The sequence below is a fragment of the Triticum urartu genome, chromosome 1, assembly GCF_003073215.2.
Source record: "Triticum urartu cultivar G1812 chromosome 1, Tu2.1, whole genome shotgun sequence".
Lineage (NCBI taxonomy): Eukaryota > Viridiplantae > Streptophyta > Magnoliopsida > Poales > Poaceae > Triticum > Triticum urartu.
This window is the reverse complement of record NC_053022.1, coordinates 557,727,790-557,737,720: the sequence shown is the minus strand read 5'-3', so window position 1 is coordinate 557,737,720 and position 9,931 is coordinate 557,727,790. Positions and strand designations below refer to the sequence as shown.

Below are 9,931 nucleotides of genomic sequence, written 5' to 3'. Positions count from 1 at the left end.
AGCTCGCGCCGGACAACTACCTGTCATGGCGTGCTCAGGTCTTGCCTCTACTCTGCAGCCGCTACTTGGAGGGCTACGTCGACGGATCCATCCTGTGTCCACCCTCTCACCATCTGGCATATCACACGTGGGTGGCGCAGGATCAGGCTATTCTCTCCGCTATCCAGTCTTCGCTCACGCCGAGTGTTTCGTCGATGGTCATCTTCGCCGCTACGTCCAGGGAGGCGTGGGCGGCCCTCCACACTAGTTTCGCCTCTCAGTCTCAGGCGCATGCGCACTCTATACGCACCGAGCTGGGTGAGACCAAGCTTGGCGATCTCAGCATCACGGAGTACTTCAACAAGATGACGAGCCTCGCCGACACCTTGGCCTCTGTTGGTCAGCCGCTTCAGGACGAGGACTTCACCACTTTTGTGCTTAACGGGCTTGATGATGATTATGACAATCTCATTGAGAACGTCCATGGTCGAGAGGATACGCTCCCGCGTCGTGAGCTCTAGCGCGCCTCCTTGGGCGTGAGCAGCGCATCAAGGCGCGCCGTGTTTCCCCCAGCTTCGCCTCCGCCAACGCCGCCACACGCGACAAACCTCAGAAGCCGGCCGCATCAGGTGGCAAACCACCGGCTTCCTCATCGCAGGCCTCGCGGGGCAACGCGCTGACCATCACTAGAGGGAGTCGCCCAGTTGCTTGTTGTTCTAGTTGCGGTGCTCCTCAGGCTTGTCAGCTTTGTGGCATCGATCGTCACCTCGCCTCTCGCTGCCACAGACACTACAAGCAAGACTTCCTTGGCCTATGGTTGTTGCAAGTATTACATGAAGGACGGACTGTGGTTGTTGCCTTCACTGTTATGCATTTTTTTTCTAGAAACAGAACACCATGCACAAGCAGCAAGTTCTCCTGTATACCATGTGAACAGGCATGCACGCAGCATCTTGCCATCTTCACGAAGTACCGGAAGATCATTTTGTCCGCATACAATAAAGTTCGTTCTCGAAGCTAATACTTTTATTGTGTGTGCAAGAAATATGCCATGAAAGTCATTTGCATTAGTTGGCTTATTAAGAAAAAGTCGAGAAACATGAATGAACTATGGCGGACCTGTCCACGACAACGGGACGGGACCAGTGAAGCTGAGGAGCAGGAGCTGCCAACTTGGGTCCATGGTCCATGCCACCCACCAATTTCTTCAGTCGACAGACAATACCTCATGCATGAAAAATGCAAGAAAATAAAGTTTGAATTGGCACTCCGCACGCACACTGACTATTGTGGCCACTGACTAGTACTACGTACTTGCAACGCATGGTTACACACATTCATGCACGAGCATAAGATGAGATGCACCACCCAAGCAGTTTTTGCCAAGATCACTTGAGAATCACCTGCACCCCAAACTGGTTTCTTGCTGAGTGTTCCTGCTTTTTGTATACATACCACAGGCCACAGCTGAATCCATGGCGAAATGCTTCCTGCTGCTCGCCTTCTTGGCGTTTCTCCTGCCGGCGGCCTATGTGACGTGCCACCCTGACGACCTTCAAGCGCCGCGGGGCTTCGCCGGGAAGGTACTTGGACCTCTCAAATAATTCATTTGGTTGGTGAGGTACCCAAGGGTTTGACACTACTCAAGGGCCTCACCGTTGTCGATCGTTCACTAGGTATTGCTTTCTCTAACTTGCTATTGTATGTGAAGAGCAATAGAAGAACACTCTAACAACAACAACCAAACACCATCACTGGGACCAACAACAGTGTCAGATCTGGAAGTGGCAACATTGTATCTGGGAGCGGCAACACTGTTGTATCTGGGGACAACAATAATGTTTCTGGAAGCAACAACACAGTCACATCTGGGAGCAGCAATGCCATACTTGACACCAACCATGTCGTAACTGGGAGCAACAATACTGTATCCGGCAATAACAATAGGGTAACTGGGAACAATAATGTTGTATCCGGGAGCATCCAAGTCGTGTCCGGGGACAACAAAGTCGTAACTGGCTAATGATCTGTTAGTGGATTGATTTCGGCTTCCCTGGTGCAGTTCATACGTCCTTGTCCAAGTTCAGTGTGGCTGACAATTACTTGGTGGGCCCAATTGTGTTTGGAACTTCATGGATATAGCATCCTACCTACTTAAAATAAAATTTCCCTAAAATATCTATAGAACGTTTTACATACTAAATGCTGGCCTGGACAGCAATGGCGACTTGCAGCTTAGGTACAAGTTTTCATCGTGGATGTCTAGATGTGGTTATTTCATCTATTCTGTTATCTGTAATGTGTGATGTTTTATTATATATGAAGATTGATCTATGAATTATAACTGCTCAATGTCATCTAGCTATACACTTCTCAGGTGATGCAATACGGATCGTTTGCCATGTGCACCTCGTAGTTCCTTTGTGACCAGTGATTACCTTCAATCTGTTTCTAGATGTACATACTCCCTCCTTTTAACTATATAGGGTTTAATGCGTTTTTCGAGGCTAACTTTGACCAAAAGTTAGAGCAATAATATCTGACAAGCAACTTACACAAAGCATATCGTCAAATTTGTATGTTAAAGGAGCTTCCAATGATATAATTTTCGCATTATAAATCTCATATAGTATTAATCTTGTCAATAGTCAAAGGCGGTATTGAAAAACGTATTAGGTCCTGTATAGATGGAAGGAGGGACTACTTCTTTTCTAGAGCCCTTAGAATTTATCGAATCCAGAAAATGAATTAATTTTGGCAAGGAAATGTATGCATGCCTTGGTTATCTCAAATCATCCCAGTTTCTCGGACCAACAATTATCACAGAGATTGTAGAAATAAAAAGAAAATAGGCCAGGCTAAGGTTGCTCCAGCGGCTGTGTACACGCGTCAGGGATAATAATTACAGATCAACAATGCACTGGTAAACATTGATAAATATATTTCGCAAATCTCTACTTTTAATAAAGCAGTTGGTAGTCTCGCTTTCAGGTTTTTTTTCGTCCCACCTTTCATGGTTTTTTTTGGTACCTCGTCCCACCTTACACTGAGCCGCCACGAACCGAAAAAACCGCGTACCGAAGCCCCCACCCACCCTCACGCATTCCAGGGTCCAACATTCGATCGCTCCCAAGACAATCGAGCAAAAAAACCTACGAAAATTAACCAGCGAAAAAAAACTTAATGGAGGAGTTGGTAGTCCGGTACGGTTTATTTTCAACACTTTCCTAATGACAAAAGATCACGGATCTAACTTTCCTACCTTAGCCAAATCAATGAATCTCTCTCATTAATGCAATTTGCTTTAGGAAACAAATAATAGATTCTTTCCTACCTTAGCCAAATCAACGGATCTCTCCCATTAATGCAATTTGCTTTAGCAAACAAATAACAAATTCTTTCCTACCTTAGCCAAATCAACGAATCTCTCTCACTAAAGCAATTTTTCCTACCTTAGCCAAATCAATGGATCTCCCCCATTAATGCAATTTGCTTTAGCAAACAAATAATAGATTCTTTCCTACCTTAGCCAAATCAATGAATCTCTCTTATTAATGCAATTTGCTTTAGGAAACAAATAATAAATTCTTTCTTAGCTTAGCCAAATCAATGGATCTCTCCCATTAATGCAATTTTCTTTAGCAAACAAATAATAGATTCTTTCCTACCTTAGCCAAATCAACGGATCTCTCTCATTAATGCAATTTGCTTTAGGAAACAAATAATAGATTTTCAGGAAGCAAATAATCTCTAATCTCTAATCTGTAATTCTCTAATTATTATTATTATTATTATTATTAATTAATCTCCATCTCTACTTTTTTATCTAAAAGAACCGTAAGGTTCCGTCTCCCCTCTTACATCGTCCCACCTGTTCGTCCATCCTTTCTCACCCTACAGCGATTTCCTCTCCTCTCGGTCAATATTTGGTAATTCAGTCAATTCACGGATTAATACCTTATTTGGTTAATGCATAATACAATTAATTCAGGCCAATCACGGACGACATCTCTCCTATTCCTTCCTTTTAATTGTTTAGCTCCCTCTATCCTCCCTCGATCCTCTCCTTTATTCGCTCCTCCCAGATCTGTCATGGGTGCATCAAGTCAATCGTGATGGAGAGAGAGAGGGGGGGCCGCCCTGACTAGAGGAGAGGTAGCCGTTGGGGGAGGAGAGGATGCGGGAGACAGGTCGCCGTCGTGGGAAGGAGAGGATTCGGGTGGCAGGTCACTGGCCAAGGTAGAGGTCTGCCTGCTCTTCGTGCAGCGATGTAGCCAAGGTGCGTGACCACGCGCTGGTGTGCGTTGTGGCGCCGATGCATGTACGTTGTTGCGTGAGAGATGCAATTTTGCCGCTACGCTGCTGCTACTGTCTGTATTGCTGACGCTGCTATGCTGCTGCTTCTGTTCGTCCTACCATTCCATCACGTTGAACAGAACCTCACGCCTCTATTTCCCGTGAGGCCAATATTCAAAATCCTCCCTCCATATGAAATCCTTTGATACGACATTTTATGTAGATATTGGAATTTTCACTGCCAAACTTATTATCTGAAAATATCCCTTAGCTATTAGACCCTCCTTCCAGAGTATAACATGGTTGGCCTCCATCCAGTATAGCTTTTGTTATCTTATTCCTTTAGTGAATTTTTCTTGACATCGCAGGTGCATATGAAACTTCCCTACACAGCTGATGATTCAGATTCACAGGAAACATGAAAGCATGAATGGAACCTGAAGTCAAAATTCCAGGCTTTTTTCACGTCTTTAGTTCATGTATGGCTTGATTCTAGCTATCCATAATCTGGTGTGTTGCTGTGAGTAACTTCCACTGATCCATGAGACCATGAAAATTGTGTAATATTTCCTCTGAAAGGACCTTGATGTATTTCACATCAGCGGAAAAGTTTACCGTATGACCAGACTGTACAATTGTCCAAACAATAGTATGCTTTGTTTTTCATTTTTCTATGCTTGTAACTCAGTTTTCTGTATCCTCTCAACCTGACAATAGTCTCATTAGAGTGGAGTTAGCACTTTATCACGAATGACTTATCCTCATAGAAGGAAGTTTAATACTTATTTAACAAATCAGAGTTAATAATCCATGCTACGTGGTAAGTGCTTTTACATTTTGAAATATTAATGTGCTTTACATGGTTCGTGCTCCATCGATATTATGCAGCTCATGTGCAGGATACAAAATCTTCACCGAAGGAAAACAATTGCTTTCATTGGCATACCAGGATATATTCTGCAGTGGGTCTACAGCTAGGATGCATATGCATTTCCCACCTCTACAACTAACTTTTGTTTTAGCATGTCTATTAACATTTGCCTCTTCTCCTATATTAGAAAAGGATGGATATAGATATTATGATCTACGCCATATATGAAAAGGATGCTGGGCAACAAGGCATGGATATAGATGTTGCTGGAAGGCATGAAAGAATTTTTTACAGAACATGAGAAGATGGTGTGCACTATCTACCAGATGGCTCCCCTCGCCAATTGGCTTGCACATTTCTATTTTTATGTCATATTACTTGAACTTGTTCAATATACTAGCATTAGTAAAACATTTGCTATGCATTCTTCCTGAGAATCATGCTTTTGCTCTTTTCTGAATAATGTTATGTTTGAAAAGTCCATTTCCTATCTTTTGTAGAGAGTTAGAAGCTAGGATACATAGTGCCTGCTAGAGTGAGATAAAGTAGGCGGAATAGCTTGTTTGGGGGAAACATTATGCAAAATTCTTAAATTCATCTACATTAGCAACTCTTGAGAAAGTAGGAGGAAGAAATTATTTAATGGTAAAAGGAAGTCAACAGTGTGGCCTGATGTGCCCTAAAGATATATGTTAGAACAACAAGAATGTGCCATAAAGATATACATGCATAGTAGAACAATAGGATTGGATGCTCCCGTAGCAACGCACGGGCAATTACCTATAATACCTAAAAGAAACGCAGTGTTCCGTTTCCCGTCTTACGTCGTCGAACCCTTCGTCTAGCCTCCCCTCCCGTGCGCTGTTGGTTTTCCCTGCGTACGTTCCACCCCAAACGTGATTCGTTCTTCTTAATTACGTGGTCCCACCCCCATGCGATCCGGCGAAAGAACCAGCAAAACCGTCATACCCACGCACGCAAGCAACGAAAAATCCACGCAAGCCGTGGTCTCCTCCTCCCTGTTCAAACCCTAGCCGCCCCTTCCCAGTTGACGCCGCTAGCGAGTAGCGCGTAGCACAGGCACCAGTGCGGCCCTTCCGCGGTCCCCCTTGACCTCGCAATGAAACAGCTCGTCGGCATCGATGACGAGCCGGTGCGTCCGGTGTTGATTCCATGTGGATGGGTCAAGCAGGACAGAGGGCGGTGGATCCGGGACATAGCCATGAAGTCTGCTTCGATGCGCGCCCAGTATTGTCTCGTGTGCATGGGTCGATCCTGGACGGCGGGCGATGGATCAAGGACATACATAGCAGCTTTCACCTACGCAAACAGCTGACTACTCAACCTCCTCTCGGCGGTGGCAGCGGCCAGGTCTGGTTAGCTACCATTTATCTTTAATGCATGCCATGAAAGGCGATCAAGAGGAGCAATCATAAGCAGCGAGGTGTTCCAGGGCTACGAGCGCCAGTACTGGGACTCTGCGTCTGCGAGGTCTTCGCCAAGATTGCCACCCTCTCTTCCCGTGCCTATTTCTATTCGATGTTGTTGGTTTCGTCTTACATGGTGAGATCTAAGCAGACAAGATGAAGCAGAGGCTCTCTGAGATCCAGTCCGACGTGCAGGATACTAAATCGCTGGTAAATACTAGATTGTGTTTTATGATTTGATCATCCATTCCGCTGCCTTACATACTGCCTGTGGGACATTTGGCAGGTGGAGGCTTCATTTTGGACGTAGGTGAATGTGTGATTTCTGGAAGCTCTGTATATTAACTTCATGATCTGCTCTTGATTTCCTTCTTGGGGACTAGATTTGAAGATTTGCCAGCTACACCATCTAAAAATCAGGCTGCCGATCCGGGTACATTGCTACTCGGCCTTGCGTTCAATTGAAGTTTTCTGAGATCAACTCTTCTGAAACTTCAAAACGAGTAGTCCTCGTATTTTGAGGTTGCTACTTGCACATTGTTCATCTTTCTGTCAATTTTGTTCCATTATTTTGCACTCTATCTGCCAATTTGATTGCATGGTATAGGGTGCGATGGTGGCGTGGGCGCCGCACGGGGTAGGAGCAGTGCTCTGCACAGGCCAGCACAGGCCAGGAGCTAGCATCGCGCCAACGCCTCCATGAACGCCGCCATGACGCGTTGCATGGTGTCGTTGTCAAGTGTGACCCCCAAAATCGCGATGTGTGCTCAAGCATGTCGTTTGTGGCTTCAAGCCGCCTGGTGGCCACCGTGGCATCATGGCTAAACAAGAGGTTGATGATGAAGAGCCTGCGATCGTCCGGGCGGATATGGCGGAGCATCCACGGCGATGTGGACGTGGCTGCAGCCGTGGCCGGATGGAGAAGCCTTAGGTCCTGGTAGATTATCTACTGATGGCATAATCCTCCAGAGCTACAATAGCCAGAAAGATGCCTTGCCGTGGGGAAGCCTCGCTGCTGGAAGTGCCATCAGTGATCTAATTTCAAGAGTCCAACAAGAGGTCAATGGAATTCTCATCTCCAATATGTTCGCATTCTAACATGTCCTTGTTGATTCAGCTGTTACATTGTGTCACAATTCACTTGTTTGTCACCTTTTTCGTACTACTATGCACTGGAATGTCCATGTTTGCTAATTTGCAGATTGAATTGTTCTGATAAAGTATGCTAATATATGTCACTTCTTTCTGAAAGGTATCCAGAACTCTTAACTGCATTGCTCCAGTGATAACTTTTTCTTATTGTTGCCATTTTGTGTTCCGGTCAAGATTTTCTTCTTTCACAGACATTAGAAGTCTAGAACTGGGATAAAAATAAATAAAGTTTGGAATAAACTAGAATCTTAATAATCTTCAATATCTGCTCCACATGTGTGGAATCAATCATCCAGATATATATACTCGGATTGATGCAGCCATGCCCAATAAGAATCTTCATGTAAATAAATCGAAGGATTCTCTACTGATGAATAGGGAGATGCACCAGACATCATATGGTCTTTTCATTTTCGTGGTAAGACTGGACTGGCCTCAAGACTTAAGTATCTCGGAACCATGCTTTTCCTGCATAGTTTTCAACATGCTATTACATAGTCTATTAAGTGCGTGTGAAGATTCTTGAATTTACCCTGACATTATGGAACCTTTGTGTTGAAACAATTAAATATGTTAATCTATAATGATAGCAATGAAGACACGCAGTTCAGTTATCAGTACAGTGCAGATGGTCATGTGGCCATTATGGCCTATCTTCAGTATTGTGGTTAACATTGACAGGATTGATGTAATCTTCGAAACGACATGTTCCATTTTCCCTATGTATTTTTTGTTCAGATGCCCTACTACTGTTTTATTGACTGCAGGCAATCTATTTTGTATGGTATGATTTTGTTTGTTGGAGAGATACTAGCTGCCCCTTTTCCACCTGTTAGTAGGTTTTGTAGCAGACTTCTTATTGATATTATAGACATTCTAAGGTAGACGTGGTATTTTTAGTTAGACTGATTTCTTGTATTTTATCCACTGTTATAGGAGTTTGTTACCTTTGTTTTTTGATCGAAAATTAAAATGTGCATGCATTGTCGAAGTTTGTGAAGTAGAATTAATAACCTTATGGTTATTGATCAATATATATATATATATATCTTGGATGTCCCATAGCAACGCAAGGGCATTCAGCTATCCTTGAAAAAAAGAACTGTCAAACCGATCAAGAACCTGCCAGGTCAAGCCTCTTCCTCCGCTGTTTGGCACTGCCTACCCCCTCTCCCCCGAATACCGTGACAGGGAAAGATCCGGTCCATCGAGAGAGACCGATGCTATCGACCATTGATGTCGCATGGGAGATCTGCAACAGTGGAAACAAGCTCCCCTTCCATCAACGGCGCCTCGAGGTCACTGACACGGGTGACCCAGCGATTCGCCGATGCCATCCCGAGCTACTTTGCCAACATCGTGGGCGTGGGCTACTGGCCTTCCAGGTACTCGACCACCGGGCTTATCGAATTGGGCCGCCACGGTGCTGCTAGCCGCCGCCGGTCTCACTATAGATGCATCATGAGACGTCGGCCATGCCAGCATCGCCGCCTACGTTTCCCAAATCAGTTACCCGTACGGTCCATGCATACCCGGAGACGTTGGTGCGTTCACACTTCTCATGGATCTTTGTATTAGCCTGATAGTGTTGGGATCTCGAAATTTTGATGTAGGTGAAGAAGGGATTCCTATCTCGAAATTCTGCTGTAGGTGAAGCGCCTCCTGTAGGCCATGGAGATGACCAGGGATGCATTGGGAGGCGGGCGACGTAAAGCGCTGGAAAGGAGTATTGTATTATGTATGGTCCTCCTTCGCTTTTTGGAAGGTTGTATAGTTGTTTTGATACCTAAGATATAATTTCAGGTTCTACATACATATTGGTTTGAGATGTTTCCATTTTTTATAATTTCAGTGAATAATGCAATCTGGATTTGTTTTATCATGCCAATTTGAGGCATTCTGTACGGGCTGGTTGGAGGAATATTATTTTTTGATGCACTATGTGTGAACATGTTGAAGGGGCAATGACCATCAACGAGCTTGTGGCAGAAGTTTGAATGTGAGTAGCTCCTATCTTTTGTGTACTTATTTTCAGTCTATCAATCAAAGTGTAGAATGATTACACGTGCAGTTATTTTGGTGTGAGCTTTGACAAGGGTTGCCGATTGTTATGTTGAAGAGGCTAAAATCTTCCTCGGTAAGTGATGTGCATTATGCATCTGATAAAAAAAGAGGCTTTAGGGAGTTGATTGTGCCCATGAGAGGT

General features: G+C 44.4%; 1 pseudogene; it reads left to right on the top strand.

Annotated features, from left to right (window-relative positions):
• The first annotated feature begins 1,360 nt into the window (after positions 1-1,360).
• Positions 1,361-2,030, top strand: LOC125539314 (annotated as a pseudogene).
• Positions 2,031-9,931: the final 7,901 nt, after the last annotated feature.